The 16,407-nt window shown below is 53.9% G+C and overlaps 1 protein-coding gene across 10 annotated transcripts in view; it reads right to left on the reverse strand.

Moving 5' to 3' along the window:
• Rbfox3 (RNA binding fox-1 homolog 3) overlaps nucleotides 1–12,499 on the reverse strand; it is a 426,573-nt gene extending 414,074 nt beyond the window's left edge. For 2 of the 10 annotated variants that reach the window (XM_076543866.1, XM_076543862.1), the window contains exon 1: nucleotides 10,633–10,926. The gene's annotated coding sequence lies outside the window, so the exon portion shown is untranslated. Of the gene's footprint in view, nucleotides 1–10,632; nucleotides 11,195–12,480 lie in introns of those variants that run through there. The other 8 variants (XM_016008572.3, XM_076543858.1, XM_016008571.3 and 5 more) reach the window with 7 other exon arrangements.
• Between the last annotated feature and the right edge of the window lie 3,908 nt (nucleotides 12,500–16,407).

The following is a 16,407-nucleotide window of genomic DNA, read 5'->3' on the forward strand; positions in this document are numbered from 1 at the left end:
GCAGTTTGGATGATTACCCAGACTCCTTCTCACCTTCATTTTCTATCACTCATTCAGTTTATGGGAAGCCATCCTTGGGGCCTGCGGTTTTTCCAAGGCAGGCCTTGTACATCTTCTTCATAGGATTTGAGGGGAACATACCAAGGAAGAGGAGAAATTAGTGCCCAGGAAGACAGGCAGGCTGATGACTCCTGAGAAAGAATGAGTCTGTGAAGGATCGGCACCTTTGACATACAAAATCTGATCCCACAGTCTAGTCCTGTCTGTCCTGTGCAAATCTCTGTTTCAAAGTGGACATTCAGCCTGAGGGCTGGTACCCCAGCAACATCATCTGCTGCTGAAGCAGATGAGGCAGGAAGGCTACAGTACGACCACCACACAGATGTAACTAGACAGACATTCTAATTTAAGGCAAGCTGTCTGGCGTCCCTGCCAGGGGATGGTGCACAGTCAAAGCATGTAGTTTTGCTTGTTTGCTTGTTTTTCGAAAGAGGGTTTTGTGGTAATATTTTGTTTGGGCTCTAACAAATAAAGCTTGCCTGGAGATCAGAGTGCAGAGCTGGCCACTAGAGGACAGACAGTGGTGGCACACACCTTTAATCCCAGCACTTGGAAGAAGGAAACAGGAAGTGATATGGCTGGGCGGAGAGAGGAAGTGATAAGGCAGGGTGGAGACAGGAGCTCCGCCCTTTCAGTCTGAGAATTCCTAGAGGTAAGAAGTCTTTCTAGTGGCTGCTGCTCTGCTTCTCTGATCTTTCAGCTTTCACCCCAATAACTGACTCCCAGTTTTTATTATTAAGACCAATTAGAATTTGCGCTATAGGGTTTCTCTGTGTAACCACCCTGGCTATCCTAGAACTCACCCTGTAGACCTCAACTGGCCTCAAACTCATAAAGATCCGCCTGGCTCTGCCTCCCAAGTGCTGGGATTGAAGGTGTGCACTGCTGCTGCTGCTGCCGCCGCTGCCGCCGCCGCCGCCGCCGCCGCCGCCGCCGCCGCCGCCGCCACCACCACCACCACCACCACCACCACCCAGCTAAGAACATAGATTCTATGTTTATTTTTCTTTATTTTTTTTTAATTTTACTTGTGTATCTGTACACTTGTATGAGTATGTACAGCCCAAAGGACAACTTCAGGTGTCTGCCTCTGCGATGCTGCCCACCTCCTCTGAAAGAGGGTCTCTCACTGGCTTAGAGTTCACCAGTTAGGCTGGAATGACTGCTCAGTAAGCCCCCAGGGTCCTCCTGTCTCCACCTCCCCATCACTGGGATTACAACTCCCTGATGCCACGCCCAGCTTCCTCGCATTCTGGGGTCTGAACTCAGATCCTCAGGCTTGCACAGCGCCTTACCAGCCGAGCCGTCTCTCATGTCCTAGGACAGGGTGCATAGTGAGAAAGAAAAACGTACACACTGGCGGACTGCCCTCTGATGGTCCTCTCAGACTCCATAACCGGTGCTTTACGGATCAAGGAAAGAACAGTACCCCATCACAGACACCCTACAGCTTTTGTCCCTATGTTTTGGGCACCACTGAAGGCATGCAGCTGTCTCAGTATCAAGTGAGCTGCCTTGTGGGCTGTCAAGGAGTGTTGATTACAATATGACGCCACTGACAACCATAATTCTCACCTTAAGCTCCTCTGGCACCTCTCTTTTTTGCTAAGATTCCAAAGTACTTGACTAATGTACCTTCGGATAGCACTGCCTTGAGGCCCCCTTACAAGCCTTTAGAGAAAACGCAGGGAGGAAGGCTAGAGATCCCGTGACCACCCGCGGTGCGCCAGCAGCCTGTGTAGGCAGCCCCGTGGGCCTGGTTCCCCCTCGCCTGTCCCTGCATTAGCCGCCCCCCCCCCCAGCTGAGCTTAATGGCATCTCCTCAGTCGATAGCTTAGAGAGGCGGGGCCGGCTCTGTTTATTTCCAATGGGTCTCTCAGACCTACACTTTCCTTTTTCATGTGCTGAGTCCTGAGACCCCAAAAAACATCTCCATGCGGTGGGTGGGGTGAGGCAGATTCACTCATTTTACGGGAGAAAAGCCATAGCTGCAGTTCACAGGCGCAGAGGAGTCCAGGATGGTGGGGATGGTGATCAGGATCCGTCCTCCTCCACGCTGGCCCTGACAGGCACCCCATCTACACAAAAAGCCAAAGCACCTACTGCCCTACCAGCTCCAGGTGTGGTTACCTTGATTCCCACTAGGATTGGGAGCATGAGGCACACCCAGAGGGCACACCACAGGCAGGAGCCTAACCCCCAGGGCACTGTGACCCTGAATGCAGTTGTCTTCAGACAGGACCCAGCCACAGAGTGCTCCTGAACATGAGTTGCTAGATTCTAACCTGGAGACGCGCCCCCCCCCCCCCGCCCCCCAGGCCACCACAGCTAGGAAGGGTCATCTGGCATGCCGCCTCACTGTAATGCTGGACAATGTCCTGTCACCTGTGAGGTCACCTGGAGCTCCCTGAAAACAGCTCATCTTGTAGCCAGGAGACAATTCTGAAGCTGTTCCCTCATCCCTGACCCTCATGTACCCTGGCACAGGCTTGCTCCTCTTCTACCTCCCCACAAGCTGATGCCTCCTACACAGAGGTCTGTACCAGGCAGGCCCTGAGCCTCAGTGGAACTCCTGGAGCTGCAGGGATTACCCTGGGTGATGTGGCCTGTAAGCCTGTGTCTCTTACAGGCTGCAGCCAAGCAGTCAGGGTCAGAAGCCAGCTCTGACCCCAACACAGCTGTGTGGGCCATCTCCCACAGGCTCTGAGGTCTCATAAAAGTAGTTCATGCCCACCTTTGCTTATCTCAGGGACTGTGTTCTTTATCATTGTCTATCTAGCAGCTCCAGGTGATGGGTGCTTTTATTTTTCTTTTTCCATTTTCATGCGTGTGTGGTACTCATGAGTATGGGTGCATGCTTGCATGTGGAGGGGCACATGTGTGGGTGTGGGTAGAAGTCATGTGTGGGCTAAGGTTGATGTGAGGAGTTGTCTGTGTTCTAGATTATTCTTCCATCTAATTCGCTGAGCCAGGGTCTCTCAATCAAACCCAGAGCTCACCAATATAGCTGGTTTCAGTGTAGTCAGCTTGTTCTATGGATCAGCTACCTCTGCCTTCGCAGACTGGAGTTGCCATTCCCACCCAGAATTTCACACGGGTTCTGAGGATCTGAACCTGTGTCCTCACACTTGCACAGCCAACACTTTCCCCACCGAGCGGCGTTTCCCCAACCCAGCGGTGATTCTCTGAGCTGCCTTATCTCCCATCTCAAGGGAAGGGCTGTTAGTTAACAGAACGAAGGCCCAGACCAAGCCTTCGGGAAGCTGGGCAGTGATGGTGTGTGAGTTGGGACACTAATGGAGGCCATTAGGAGCCTGCACACCCACTGGCGTGAAAGCTCCTTCCTCGGCTTCCTCTCTCACCTTAGATCTCAAGGTGACGGTGATGCGGGGAATGCACGGTGTGTGGCAACCTCCTGGGAACCATTCAGAGGTCACCCTGAGCAGCTGGAGGTGTGTGGCTCTGAGGCGGAGGACTTGCCTGGTGTGTGTAAGGCCCTGGCTCCATCCCCAGCACCACAAAAAATAATACATTTTAAGTCACCCTGATGTTTCTCTGATGGACACAAAGCGAGCAAGCCCTTCTCATGTAGCTGCAAATATCAACAATAAAGTGGAACGGGAGGCAGGAGCCACCAGCAAGCACTTCAGTTCAGACCCTGGGGTATTACCTGGCACCCAATTCTTAAGGAGAAATTTCCAGAAAAATATATAGACTCCTTTAATGCAGTGAACAAGCCGCTTGTCTAAACTCAGTAAGAATTTTGAATTACTAAAGCTTAGTGAGAAATTGTTTATTTTTATTATTTTTTAATTGTCCATATACGTGGGGCATATGCATGTGGATGTGGATGTCTGTGAAGCCCAGAGGTGCCTGATGTCCCTGGAGCTGGAGTTACAGGCAGTGGTGGGCCATCTATGTGGGTGCTGGGAATTGAACTCGGGTCATCTGGAAAAGCCATCCTCACTCTTAAATGCTGAGCCATCTCTCTAGCCCCAAGAAATCATTTCTAAGTGTCAATCTTGTTTCAAACAGAATCCATCTTTTTAAAAACTATTTTATTATTTTATGTATATGGATGTTTGTCCAGCACATGTTTGTGCACTCCATGTATCCAGTGCCCTCAGAGGCCAGAAGAGGGCATTGGGTCCCCTGGGGTTGGAGATGCAAACAGTATGAGGCAACATGTAAGTGTTGGGCATTGAACTCTGGTCCTCTAAAAGATTATCTTCACCACCGCACCATCACTCCAGCCCCCTGAACCCACCGCTTTTTAACACGTGTAAAACTCATGTCTTTGGACTTCGATACATTTTATAGAGAGCCTCATGGTGGAGACAAGCTGGCTTGCCTGTCCTCATCCTCCTCGCCACACAAGGCCAAGCACATGAACCACTGCTTTCCTGGCTCTAAGAGGTGACAATGGGGACAACTGCCATTCCTGCTATCTTCATCTTTCAGGCTCAGTTGGTTACAAAGACAGGGGGACATCAGTGAGCAGAGCCGTCACCCTTGGTGTCTGAACTGCTCAGAGACAGAAATCTGAATGGATCTTAGAGATCTGCGTACAACTGTCTCGGCTGCCCAGCAGCGAAAAGCCTAACATGAGGGTACATGTTAGGTTTTGTTTGTTTAGGTGAGGGAAAATTTCAAAGCAAGCCCAGGTGCCTTGGAGAAGAAAAGGCACCCAGGGTCTACCTCTGGTATAGGAGGTCACTTTATAATCGGAACTCACTACCCCCCACCGCACCAAGGAAAACTACAGAGTGGCTGACTGGAGGTAGTGTCTGTGTGGTCGCAGGCAGTCTCTTTCCCTGTAAACAGGGCTGGTTTCTAAAGGCGCTATGTGGTGGTTTCAATGAGATGTTCCCAATAGTCTAGGGCATCTGATTACTCAGTCCCTAGTTGGTGACATGTGTGTTTGAGAGTCTAATGACGCCTCTCTGCTTCCTACTTGCACACAAGCCCTCCACTTCTTGTACCTGCCTCCATGCCTTGGCTCTATCATCATGGACCCTTAACCCTCTGGAACCATTAACTCTAAGTAAACTCATCTTTCTATAAGTTGCCTTTGTCATAGTCTTTTATCACAGCAATAGAAGAGTAACTAATAGAGACTGCAGCAGAGAGTCCTCATGACCGGCCCCCTCTGCGGGCTTCCAAGCACACCCCGGCAGTCTGCAAAGTGGCAGATCTCCTACCCCGGCAGCAGACCAGCAGCCAATGGAGACCAAATGCAGAGGACACACAGGAAGGACAGTGGCCCTCCGCCATGCTTCTGGCCCTGCGACCCTGGTGAAGTCTCTGTCTGCACAGTGAGCAAAGCCGTAAGTGGGTAAACACTCCTAGAAACACGCACAGTCTCCTTCTGGTAGGAGTGAAGTCTGGTCTTAACTAATAGGATCTTGAAAAAACTGTGATTAAAACTCCTTTGCTCTCAGGCCTAGCAGGAAACTGAAGACCTCCCAGTGGGTTGGTGTAGTAAGGGGTAGCAGGAGTCTCACAGCCAAGGGAGGTGAGAGCTGGCTGTGTACCACACAAAAGTGGAGACTGGATACAAGGGAAGGTGTTGGGTTTTTTTTTTTTTTTTTTTTTGGTTTTGTTTTGTTTTTCCATTTTTACTCCTAAAGAGGTTTCCATAATCCACAGCTCCTTTCCTCAGAAGTGTGTGTCGGGGAGGTGGGGGCAAACGCCCCCCCCCCTCTCTCTGCTTCTGTGCCATAGCCTCCTTGCCAAGCAATCAAGAGAGATGGCAGATGGAGGCAGGAGGGTATGGAGAGCTCACCCCTCAGACCTGGAACCAGCAGCAGCCAGATGACATGCAGCCAGGGAAGCCAGGAGGCACAAGAGCCTTGGCCTGCAGGAACCATGCCCCTCCCATGGAGCTCAGCTTCGCTTTTGAAAACACAGATATGAATACCTCATGTCTACAGACTCTGTGGACCCAAATCCCACAGGAAGGCACACTTTCAGACCCTGGCATCACTAACACCTGCTGTCAACTTGACGTCAACCTAGAGCCACTTGGAAAGAGGGAAACTCAGCTGAGGAGCTGCCCAGCTCAGCGTGACCTACAGACAAGTCTGTGGGACTTTTTCTTAATTGCTAATTGATACAGAAGTACCCAGCCCAATGTCAGCAATGCCATCCCTGAGCATGTAGTTCTGGGCTATATAAGAAAGGTAGCTGAGCAAGCCAGAAGAAGAAGCATTCCTCCATGGTCTCTTCTTGAGTTCCTGAATGACTTCTCTCACTGATGGACTATAACCTGTAAGATATAATAAACCCCTTCTTCAAATCTCATGTGGTCAGAGTTTTTACCACAGCAATGGAGAGGCAGGCTAGAAGAGACCCCAAAAGTAAAAACGAAGCTCATGGTCCTTTCCCAAGCCATGTGGCCTCCTGTTGCTGGTTGTCCCTCACAAAAGACCCTTCAGCTATGGGCCCTGGGCTGGAGACAGCCCATTCAGATTCTTCTCCCTCTAGATTCCAACCTCTGTGCAAATGCAGTGTGTGTGTGTGTGTGTGTGTGTGTGTGTGTGTGTGTGTGTGTGTGCTTGAGCTGCTCCAGGCTGCCAGAGGAAACATTCTCACATGCAGTAGCAGATCTTAATACTCTTCATTATCTCAAGTCACCTTCTGAGGCATGTTTTGGTGTCAAGTGAGTGTTGAGGAAGCTGTGATAACACAGTAATTTACTAAGAGCATTACACAGAGGAGCATGATCATCAGGTGCATCAGAATGGGTCCCTGGGCATTCCTGTCAGAATACCGGTACTCTGGCTCTGGTTCCTGGCATGGAGCAGGCCCTACTATTCACCTAGAAATGCCTTCCATCCCACCACTGACAGCTACCCTTTCAGGGGTAACGCAGCTGGAAATCCCAAAAGCCTCCGCTGGAAAGCACAAGGGGCTGGGAAAAGGAGACTCAAACAGAACATAGGAATTAAAAAGAGAGACCCTGCTGCCTCAGACGGCAGCTGACTTCAGAGAGGCAGCAGAAAACAAGATGTTTAGGCTGCCTGAATGTTTCATGAACCTGTGAAAATATCGGGCTGCTTCAGAAGAGAATAAGGGGTGGCAGGCAGCTAATCAAAAAGATGTTGGTACAAATGGGAGGTGTCTGTGAAGCTGGGGCCCACGCAGGCAGGAAGACCTGCAGCAGGCGAGGACTCGGAGAGAGGCGGGCTCCCCAGCAGAAACAGCTCCATGAAAGGGGGAAACTTTGGAGATGGTTTCCCCCCTTCACTTGTTTAAAAATAAAAAATTCCTCACCGTGCGTCAGCTGCGTGCCAGGCTCCATTTGTCTTTATAACAGAGTACCAGGCAGGAGTGAAGGAGATAAATAAACACAGAGAGACAACCGACCAAATCTCACAGGCTCACGGATGGACTGGGGGAGGTGAGCCTCCTGCCGCAGTCACTGAGAAATAACATTTCAATCTTGCTCCATGCCCACCGACAGGTTCACCTCCCCTCACTGCCCTGGTGATCCCCCCACTCTCTCCTCGGCACTTCTGGGTATGACAGATGCTCTGTTGGACCGAGTCTTCCTGTTTAACCCCACAGTCTATCCAGGTCCAAAAGATGCTGTTCTGCACTGTGGGGGAGGGGAGGGCAAGCCAACCAGACCCTCACCCTGAAGAGCAGGGCCTCCAGCTTCTCCACAGCAAGGGAGCAGGACGCCAGCTCAGCCCCAGACATCAGCTGGCCCTTCCATCTCTTTTGAGCGGCTGCCACAAGACAGGCACACCGGGGAAGGGTTCCAGGAGACCTCCTTGCTGTAATTACCTCTGCCATGGCCTGGATTGCCCTGACCCTGGTGGCACAGGGACTCCTCCTCTACCTTCCAAGCAGGGTGAGGACCAGCATGCCCCGGGTCTCAGAAGCCCCAGGACACAGGCAGAGGTGGCAGGAGAGTATGGAACAGAGGCAGCTAGGCCCTGGCCCTGTCCTTGGTGCTGCCGCCCTCTGCGTGGCTGCCTGTGAGTCCGCCTTCGCTCCTGAGCCTGGTCTCTGTGGAAGGGCAGTAAATTCACCCAGCTCGGCTGCGGCTCTGCCTGAGGTCGTGGAGCCTTTGCAGGGAAGGCGAAGAAGCAGCATTGCTAGAGGCCCGATCTATAGGGACTTTCCTAGACTTTGGGCTCTTCCTATGTCTTAGGCGACCTGGTTGGGGGTGGGGTGGTACACGCAGGTGTCTCTTGGGCCCCAGGCCTCAGGGAGGACAGCACAGACTAATTGTCTCGGTTCTCTTTCATTGACCGGGATGGGTGGCCGAGCAGAGCGGTGGGAAACGACGATCTGTACCAGAAATCCTCAGTGGCTCAGTGCAAACATCCTGTGCGACCTGGCCAACCCTCCCTTGACACTCGGCTGCCTCCCTGGGAGCGTCTGATGGGGCCTGACGCGCCCCCTGCAGCTCTGCCTCAGCTCTCTAGCCTCTTGTGGGTTCCCCATCTCCCCCACTCCCGTCATCCGCGCGGGGACAGCCCAGCATTCCCAGAAGCTACGAGCCCAGCCGGGAAAGGAGGGGTTAAGCGCTGCTTCCCCGAGTGTGCAGTGCGCTCAGCTCCCACGCAGGGAGGCCTCTAGTCCCCCGGGAGGGCGGAGGCGGCAGCTCCGTCCTCCCTCCCGGCCCAGGGGAGCTCTCCGCCCCCGGGAGACGGAGGGGCTGGCCTTGAGAAGGTGCCCCCTGCCCCATGAGCCCACCCTGCAGCGGCCCTGGCCGCCTAGCAGCCGCCAGCACCCCGCTTCCACCAGCAGGCGCCTTCTCTACAACTTTCTCCTTTCCAACAGTCGCTCACCTGGAGGGTCTGGTTTTAATTAGTGTAATATCCCCGTTACCAGCGGAGCCTGATTAAGACATCCGCCCCGATCCGCGATGCGCACTTAATGAGCACGTTCTACCGTAATGTTTGTACTCCCCCCCCCCCATTATATTTTGCAGACCAGTAAAACCAAAGCTGGTTTCTGCTGGAAGATCTCATTACCTGAGACCCTACTCCATTAGCCCCGTACCTACTTGGGCGCTCTGGGCCCCAGGCTCCCCGGTGCGCGCCCGAGGCGTCCACAGCCTAGCCTGCGTTTGTGACCGAAAATTAACAACCCTGCGCGCACCAAAAGGCACTTCACCTCCAGTCGGAGGAAGAAGGGACTTGCCCAGAAGAAGGAAGGATCCCTCAGTCCCTGTCCTCAGCTTCCACTGTGGGTGTCTTGTGCATCAAGAGACTACCGGCGCCACGGGCGTCCTTTTTAAAAGTGACTATTAAATAATTAGAGTGCTTCTGAGAAGCAGAATCCGAAAGGGGGAGCAGGGAGGTGGCTCTGCCATCCAGGACTCTCCTCACCTCGATGCCCCCCCCCACACACACACACATACACACACCAGCCGACGTCAGTGGACTTCAGGAACAGCCAACCCACAACCTCATGTGAGACCCAGGATCCTTGGGTCAGCTCCAGCTGTCTACTGGGGTCTCAATGTCCCTCTGATCGCCGCACCTTGCTCTGGGTACAGTCTGGGTGCGGGACCTAATAGGCCAGGACACCGAGTGGGATGGGTGCCAATGAATAAGAGAGCGAAGCTTCCTCACAGAGCCCCCAAATGACCGCCCGGCCTGAAGCCAACCCCTGACGCCGCTCTCCCGAGGAGGAGAGCCCCAGGCGAACCCCTCCGCCTTCTGGGGCCACTCGTCAGAAAGTTTGGGCTAGGGGTGGGCAGGCCACCTTAGCAAGGTTTCCCCAGCCAGGCTGTCCTAGCCCTGTAGCTGTGCTGAAGCGAGCAGCAGCCTCAGATCCATGCTCACGCCGCTGGGAAGAATCGGCCCCGCGCGCCCCCAGCTCGCGGGCTGGAGGGCCCTGCGCGCCACCCGCGCCCGCCGCTCTGTTCCACGCACGCCGGGGCGCTGCGGGCCCTGGTCCTCCCGAGGGAGCCGAGGGAGCCCTTAGCCCTCCCACAACTCCTTAGGGTCATCAGTCCCTCGGTCGGCTCTCCTCCCGCTGGACCCCAGCCGCCCTCCCTGGCCTGGGAGTGGCGAGAGTCTCACACCGCAGCGCAGCAGGGTCGCCAGCCCCGCTTCCAGCCGCGCGGGTTGGGGCCGCCTCCCAGATGCGCCCCGCGGGCCGGGATCTCCGCGCGCCACGGCTTCCCCTAGTCTGGGAGTTCCCAGAGCGGGGCATTGTGCCGCCGCCGCCGCCGCCGCCGCCACCGCCGCCGCCACGGCCACGCAGTGCGCGGGACTCCCCGGTGTCTCCATGGAGCCTGACCCCGGGCCTTCCCATTCACAAAATCTCCCCTCTGGTTTCCCTACTGAGCCGGGAGCCGTGACCCCAGCCCCCGCAGAACTCGGGAACCTCCGACCCCGCACGCGGGCCCCTGACCCCCAAGGGCGCCACCCCTTCCCCGCGCGACCTCGGGTCTGTCCCCGGTCACGATCCACAGCCCCGCGTCCTCGCCGGCCCCGCCTCCCACTGCGGGGTCCCGTGCGCCCCTCCCCGGGCCGTGCCCACAGCCCCAGCCGGCTCCTCGCGATGGTCGTGACAGAGGTGGAAGCCCAGGGTCTGTCTACTCACGGGTTCAGCGCTCCCCGCGGCAGGTGACGGGGCCCCGGCGGCCATGCCCCAGCTGCATCCCCGCTGCCCCGGCGAGCCGGCGGCAAGGGACGCGAGAGGCCGGGCTGGAACGGTGGTGGCGGCGGCGGCGTCTCCGGCGACCACAAGAGCTGCTGGGGCTGATGCCCGGTTGCTGTCCGAGGAGGTTTCCGCTGGCTCTGGAGGAACGGCTCCGTGTCCCCGCTCCGCTTGCCTCGCCGACTCTCTCTCTCTCTCTCTCTCTCTCTCTCTCTCTCTCTCTCTCAACCCCCCCCCCCCCCCTCGTTCCTCTGGCTGGCTCGGCTGGAGCGAGAAGGCTGCAGGAGCACGCGGCGGCGGCGGTGGCGATGGTGGCGGCGGCACAGGCAGAGCGCGCAGCTCGGGGAGGGAGGGAGGGGGCTCCAGCGGTCGCACGGCTAGGGAGGGCGGCGGGGCAGGGAGGGCCGAGAGCTAAGGGAATGTGGCCACAGGAGCCCTGGAGTCCCAGCTCCAGTCTCGCAGAACAGGGATGCGTAGGGTGGTACGACTTGCAGGGTACCCTAGAGCCCAGTGGCAGCTGGGTTCCTCGGAGCGCCGCCCCCCCCCCCAGGGTCCCACCTCCCCTCCCTCCTTCCCTTCCTCTGGGCAAGCTCAGCGTGAGTCAGCCTTAGCGACACTTAGCAAGACCTCTGCACTCCCATCCCGCTGGGACCCGATTCTCTCGCTGTACCCAGGGGTCCCTAGAAAGACTTGGTCGCTGAGCGGCAGGAATGAATGTCCCCTCCCCCACACCTCTCCAGCCAGTCTGCTGTGCCCGCGCCTCCTAACTGGCCGCTAGGGAAGACCCTTAACAGGCCTGGAGTTCCATGCCTTGCCTTCCTGAGAATCACGGCAAAGGGAGCTAGGAGGCCCATCCCAGAAGAGGACATGGGGAAGGTACACTTGTCCCCGCCGACGATCCATGGCCTTAAATATATTCATAGCCTGAAATCAAAAGAGTCCGAATTATAGCTCCCAGCCTCCCCCAACCCAAAGAACGGGAGCCTAGCATGGGGTCTGAGGTCTGGCATCTCTAGTCTTGGGAAGGGAGAGGGGCTGCGGAGGACAGTGCCTCTGAGCCACAAGATGAGGCCCAGGTAAAACAGTGGGGGTCCCTAGCATTCAACTCCAGAGGTCAGCAAAAGGCCTAGATGATTCCCAAAGGCTTGGTTAGACCTGGCTACTGTTCTAATATAAAAGACCAAAATAAAAGACAAGCACCATGCATGCAATGCCTGGACTGGGGGACCTGCACTCTCAAAGGACATTTCCAATCTAAAAACAAATAGATCAAAAACACTGTTCCAGGTTGCTGGATGCTGTTTCTAGCACAACCAGCTTCCTTCTGGCCCTAACTACAGCTTTCAGTCTGAGGCACACATCATGGAAGCTGGGATTTTGGGGGTAGGGGGACTGGAAGAGAGTAGAGAAGGGGGGTGAGCACGGCTCTGGGTTACTCTCTGGCTCTGGGCTGCCTTCCCTGCAGAGAGAGGACTGTCCTAGCGCAGCGGCTGCTACCTGCTCAGGGGCTTTTAATTTCTGGCCCTTCGGCCTGTCTGGGTCACTGATCTGTCTTGCCCAGTAGGAATCACTGGCTTCAGGAGAAAATGAGCAGCCTGGCCCTGCAACTGAACATTGGATAAATGGCTTGTCTCTGGGACAGTCATAGGGGTCACTGAATGTGCCCCAGCCCCAAATTTGAGATGGCACAGCCCTGCCCCACAGACCAATTGTTTGTCTCTGTGTGATCAGGTGACCCAAGCTGTCACAGCCTGTGACTGCTGGCTAGGCCCAATCCATACCACCACTCACCTGTCTCTCCTCCCTGGGCCAGCAGTGTCTGTCTGTCCCTTCTGGTTCTTCTGCCCCGAGAGCCGGTTCCCCTGGGCCCAGTCCCCACTGCCTTTCTTATCCTGCTCTTAATGGCCTCCAGAGATCAAAACCTGGCTCCCCACACTGCACCACATGCCAGGAATATTTCCTAGCACACGTGGAGGGGTCCAGGAATGAAACTCTAGTCTCATACTCACCTCTGGAGGCCATTCCCAGAAAGGTCTGCAGATGGCACCAGGCAGGTGCCAGCCAACAGAGCAGTCAGCCACTCAGAAAGCAGGGTACTGAACTGCAGCCGGCTTCTGCAGCCAGGGGCAGACACATGGCCTGTCCAGTAGGTTAACCCTCAGGAAAGGCCCCAGTGCATGTGCCCTGCAGACATGTGTCCTTCAGGCCCAGCTGCCATCAAAGGATCTGCCCAGAAAAGGGTAGCAGGGTCTGTGTGTGCACAGGGACTAACGAGGATGTCTTCCCACTAGGGATCATCTACAAGAATTCTATTTTTAAATTAATTGTGTGTGCATATACGTGTGAGAGCACCAGGTAAGTGTAGTGCCCTGAGAGGCCAGAAGAGGGAGTCAGATCCCCTGTGACTGGAATTATAGTTAGTTAAGAGGCTCCTGACTGGATGCTGGGAACTAAACTCTGATCCTCCAAAGAAGCAGAAAGTGCTCTTAACCACTGAACTATTCCCTTTGGCCTCATGGAAACTTTTTTTTTTAAGAATATGAGGTTGTAGGAAAGATCTAAGAAGAAGAAGAAAAGATCCTTACAATGGTAACTAGGAAAGAAGCAAAGACGGTTCCACTCCAGCTGTTACAACACAGCTCACCCTCAGAAACACTCACCATGGTGCAGAAAGAGACTCTTTAAAAGTATTGTGATCATCAATCTGACAGGATCCAGAAGGAGCTAGGGACCAAGTGTCTGGATGTGTATAGGTGTCTCCAGAGCAGTGGTTCTCAACCTCCCTGATGCTACGACCCTTGAACACAGTTCCTCATGTGGTGACGCCCCCCCCCAACCATAAGATTGTTTTTGTTGCTACTTCATAACTGTAATTTTGCTACTGTTATAAATTATAATGTAAATATCTGATATGGGACCCTTGGGGTCGCGACCCACAGATTGAGGACTGCTGCTCTAGAGGGAGATGATTTACGAAAATCCACCCTCAATATGGTTGACACTATCCTACGGGCTGGAGTCCTCGACTCAATTAAAGAAGAGGAACAAAACTGAACACCAGCATCCATCTCCCTCTGTCTCCTGGCTGAGGATGTGGTGTGACCAGCCACCTCACATGCCTGCTGCCATGCCCTCCTCACCATGATGGACTGCACCCCAAGCTGTGAGTCACAGTAAACGTCTTTGCGTTGCTTTCTTCATGGATTTTGTCATCACGGCAACAAGAAAAATGGTTAATGCTATTCCGAACCCCTCCCTACGAGGACCCTGAGTGCAACAGAGAAGACAACCATATGCTGTAGACAGCTGGAGAGAAACAGGACTGGAGGCAGGCTAGGGAGCTAGGCTGAATCCTGTCCTCTATGGTAAAGGCCAGCACCAGAGTCCCAAGTGCCTGGGAAGCCAAGTGCCCCCCTCAGCCCCACAGGTCAGATATCCTGACCCTCTGGATCAGAAGCCAGGGTCTGTCCTCGGGACTCTGATCAGCCATGGGGAAGATCCAAGAGAATCCAAGAACCACTGGCCTTTAGGATTCCCATCCAGAAGCACCAGGCACAAGCCTCACTAACCCTGAAGGGTCAACTCTGCAGGCCCCTCCCCTAATGCTGAGAGAGCCTAGAGCCCGGCTCAGCAGCAGCAGCGTTCTAAGGACAGCCTCTGAGAAAGAAAACCACCAAACAACCTCCTCTGGAGGGAGGGATGAATGGGGGGCGGGGTGGAGGAGACAGACATTGGGCAGGGAGGAGAAAATATCAGAAATAGGCATATTTAATATCCTCAAAGAGATCAGAGGAGATATTGCAACCAGAACCAGGAGCAGGGTGCTATTTTAAGAACATTTAGAGAACAAAAAAGGCCGGGAATTAAAAGCATGCGAGCCGAAACAAAAAACTCAGCAGACTGGTTGGAAGATAAAAGTAAGTGAATGTTCCAGAAGGCAAGGCAAAAAGACAAAGAGGAGGGAAATAAGAAAGGAGGAAAAATTAGATGGTGTGCTCACGAGAGCTGGCATCCACACAAAGGACCGAGAGAAAGAGGGAGCATCACAAATTATTTAATTCAAGAAATTTTCCACACAATGGATAGGAATTGACCCATGTCAAAGTACATTCTCACGAATGCAAAACACTGAAGATGAGAAGAAAAATAAATCTCAAGTCTCAGGTTCCATGAAAAACAGCAAGAATGGGCACGGCTCCAGGAGCCTCAACAGGGCAAGCTAACAGATACTGGAGCTGTGCCTTCGGATACTGATGGGTAGTGAGTTCTGGCCCAACGTCCCTTGCTTAACCTGAACAAACAGGAAGTCAGAACAAAGATACTCACATAAGCAATGTTGCAAAAAAATCTCATCTCTTAAGCACTGTTTTCCAACGACTACAGGATGTGTTTCAACCAAACAAGGGAAGAAAGCGTGGAAGAGGATCCCACCAGAGAGATGAAGTAGAGGTCCAGTAAGAGCAGGGGTGGAGAACCCACAGGCTGGAAAAGAGCTAGCAGGAGGCAGCTATGCCCTGCAGGAGGTCGTTAATCCAGGTGAGAACAGAGAGGCTGCACATCCAAGCCCCCACCGCACCTGCCATCCACTGCCGCCATCCACTGCCCTCTAAGCACCAGGCAGACCCAGCCTGGGTTCTTCTCTGCCCATACTCATGCCAGTATCAGCTAAAGACCGTCATTTACACCCTCAGAAGTGTCCTGGCTTGATCTATTCTTGGAAACAAGAGACTAATCACAGTGGACAGAGAGACAGACAGGTCAGCTACACCCCTCACCATGCGGCCAGACATCCCAGCTGGGTCCTCCATCCCCAGCGTCTGCCTGTGTGTTCACTCTGTCCTTATAAGGGGCTGTGATGGGTAATCCCATTGATTTGACTGGATCCGAAGTCATGTAAGGTGAGCTGCTGTGCACTCCCGTGAGGAACACAGTTGATCAGACAAGAGAAGGAAATGGCCTTTCACCTGCTCACTCTCATTCTTGCTGATGAGTCCATCTATACTGACGTGTCTGCATCCCTTAACTGATATGAGGGATCAGCTTCGTGGAGTCCCCGATGTAGAATAAAGGGCCAGGAATCCTCAGGCCTTCTGCAGCAGCTGGGGACTGCTGAGACCTCCAGCCTCATGGACTGAGCAACTACCAGATTCTCAGCCTTTCTAGTGTGAGACGGCCATCGTTGGACTACCCAGATGGCCTGTAAGGCCATCTAATAAATCTCCTTATAAGAAATACACAATACATATTCATTCTATCAGTTCTGTTCTTTAGAGAACACCGGTTCATACAGTGGCTCTCGTAAACTCTGGGGCATCTGAGGCCCAAGTCTTTCCCTGTCTTCTACCAGGCTTCTCCAGCAATGAGTAGCAGCTGAAAGGCTTGTGCAACTCCATTTTTATACGAGTCACCTTATGTGAATGGTAAGATGACTCAGTTATTAAAGGACCGCCATGGAAGCACAAGAACCTGAGCTCCGATCCACAGGGTATGGTGGCATGCATCTGTAATCCTAATATTTGGGTTGAGGACAGTGACAGACAAATCCCTGGAGCTCATTGGCTGGCCAATCTAACCAATTGGTAAGCTCCAAGTTACATGAGAAACCCTATCTCAAAAATTAAAGTGAGAACAGTTGAGTTGACTTCTGGTCTACACACATACAACACACACACACACACACACACACACACACACACACACACAAACTCCATGTGTGTA

This window comes from Peromyscus maniculatus, chromosome 8 (assembly GCF_049852395.1).
Source record: "Peromyscus maniculatus bairdii isolate BWxNUB_F1_BW_parent chromosome 8, HU_Pman_BW_mat_3.1, whole genome shotgun sequence".
Taxonomy (NCBI): Eukaryota; Metazoa; Chordata; class Mammalia; order Rodentia; family Cricetidae; genus Peromyscus; species Peromyscus maniculatus.